This window comes from Engraulis encrasicolus, unplaced genomic scaffold (assembly GCF_034702125.1).
Source record: "Engraulis encrasicolus isolate BLACKSEA-1 unplaced genomic scaffold, IST_EnEncr_1.0 scaffold_47_np1212, whole genome shotgun sequence".
NCBI lineage: Eukaryota > Metazoa > Chordata > Actinopteri > Clupeiformes > Engraulidae > Engraulis > Engraulis encrasicolus.
The window spans coordinates 349447-351946 of record NW_026945786.1 but is presented as its reverse complement, the minus strand read 5'-3'; the positions used below and the strand labels follow the sequence as shown (position 1 = coordinate 351946).

Sequence of the window (2500 nt, the reverse complement as noted above, 5' to 3'; positions counted from 1 at the left end):
TTTGAGGGGTGCTTTCTCTAAACGGCCACTTTGAGACCCCTCCACAGGTTTTCTATGGGATTAGGGGGTGGACGCCTACATTATGCTGCAAAATTTGTTGATAATCTTCAGACTTCATAATTCCATGCACATGGTCAAGCAGTCCAGTGCCAGAGGCAGCAAAGCAACCTCAAAACATCAGGGAACCTCTGCCATGTTTGACTGTAAGGGCCGTATTCTTTTCTTTGAAGGCCTCAGTGTTTTCCTGTCCATTCCCAGGTGAAAAACCCATATACTTAAAGTGTACTTTTTTTGACCGTACTTAGTACAAAGTGTATTATTTTCGGCGATTTAAAGTGCGCTTCATTGCACTATTAGTGCGCTGAAGCACTACTAAAGCAGTACTTCAGCACACTTGCAGCACACTGAGGATGCTAAATTGGCACCGCTTTTGGACAACTTTAAGTGCACTACAAGCATACTTTTGAAAGTATGCTCCAAACACGCTTTTCATGCATTCGTATGGCATTAAGAGTGTGCTTGAGTACATTTCTATAACATTTTATTGTTACTAGAAGTTCAATAAAAGTATATTAACTTCATGCTTCTTTGGACTACATTGAACATTTTAAGTCTGTAAAAAGTATATCATATTAAGTATTGTAAAGATATAACAGGTATGCTTGAAGTATATTTACAGTACACTCCCAAGTACATTAAATAATATAAATGTAATACTACGATCCATGCTGGTCCTCAGAGCTTGTACATTACACACAGCCACATGTCACAGTAGTGTTACAGTCAGGGCTTTGAACCGTTATTTTTTTCCAAACGTTCCGTTCCGAACAGAAACAGAATTATAACGTTTCCGGTTATGGGTTCCACCAATAAATTGACGTTCCCGAACCGGTTAGAACAAAAAATATTGTTCCCGGAACGGTTAATTTCGTTCCTGTCAGCTGATTACTCCCCATAGGCCTAACTGACGTTAATTAACCAAGAAAGACGGAAGTGCAAATGACTCTGCCTACATTCCAAACTGTTTATTCAAGAGGATGAAAAGAATATCGTCCAGAATTTTGTCATTCAGGGACGACCTAAGCGGAGAAGCGGAGAATAAACCTCAATGATGAAAATGTGTGCTCCACGCTGACTTGGGTCACGGGGAGCGCTATAGACATTGGGCATCCATGGCCGCTTCAAATATGCACAAACTCACAATAACATTGAACATTCTCGGTGCGCTTTACGCGCGCTTCTCTGCAATGTCTTACAATGATGCAATGGAAACTCTGCCCTATTGTAGGACAGTGGTTTCTCTTATTTAAGATGTGAAGTGGAGACTTTGTAATCCACAGCTCTCACTCCATTCAGTGTCTGATGTCACACAGGACGTAACAGGAAAATAATTACTTTTTTTTTTTTAGTTTGAGGAACGGTATTAACCGGTATTAACCGGTTACCATTATTTTAAAATAAGTGTTCCCGTTCCAGAACATAAAAAATAATAACGTTTCCGTTTTCGTTTCTGTTCCCTGTAAAATACAAAAACTTCCCGGTTTTCGTTTTCGTTCCTTGAACCGGTTCAAAGCCCTGGTTACAGTATGCATGCCTAGCACGGCTGACATTTACAATCATTGCATTGTTACAGCGATTTCAGATACACATATCACTTTAGTTCAATCTTTCTCCACCTTCCTGCAGTTGATCACTTAAATTGATCATTAATGGTGACCCTTTAAACTTTGTTTGAACAACTAGTTCCAACTTACCTCCCACCATGATATCATGGGAAGTGTGGGCCTATATATACCAGAACATATACGTGACCATCATAATGACGGTGGGAACGTGTTCATTTTTTGTGTACCACTTTGAATTTTAAAAACCCCTACAATAAACACAGAATATAATAATGAGTAATATTTTCATGCAAACCAAAAATATTCCTTCAAGATAAATGGCTTTCTGTTTGAGAAATTTAGCTCCAAGAAGTGCATTGCATGATGAGACATGCATGATGGTGCATGATGAGTAAATGCACTTTGTGTAAGCACACTTTGAAGATATTTGGGTGAAGTACAATCATGGTGCACTTAGAACAAGTGTACTTGCAATATGTTAAAGCGATTTACTTTAAAGCGCACTATAGAAAATCACACTTCGAAGACATTTGGGTGAAGTGTAATCATATTGCACTTTAAAAAAGTACAATTGCAATATGTTATTAAAAAATACACTTTAAGTAAGTTCACTATTTGAACACTATTAGTATATTCCTCTAAATACACTTTAGCCAAACATCTTCCAAGCCCACTTGAAGTATGGTTCGCTAAGTGTACTTTCTTTGAGAGCAACTTAATTACATCTAATTTTAAGTACACTTTAAATAAGCATATTGTAAACATACTTTTTCTTAGCACAAACAGCACGAGTGCACTTTTAACATGCTAAGTACACTTCAGTCATGCTTTTATTGTACTAAATTGAACCACTTTTTCACATGGGTTCAAATGAA

General features: G+C 37.8%; 1 protein-coding gene across 1 annotated transcript in view; it reads left to right on the top strand.

Annotated features, from left to right (window-relative positions):
- The window catches only part of bicdl1 (BICD family like cargo adaptor 1), a 68812-nt gene that overhangs the window by 9827 nt on the left and 56485 nt on the right, over positions 1 to 2500 (top strand). The gene's annotated exons all lie outside the window — the stretch shown is intronic.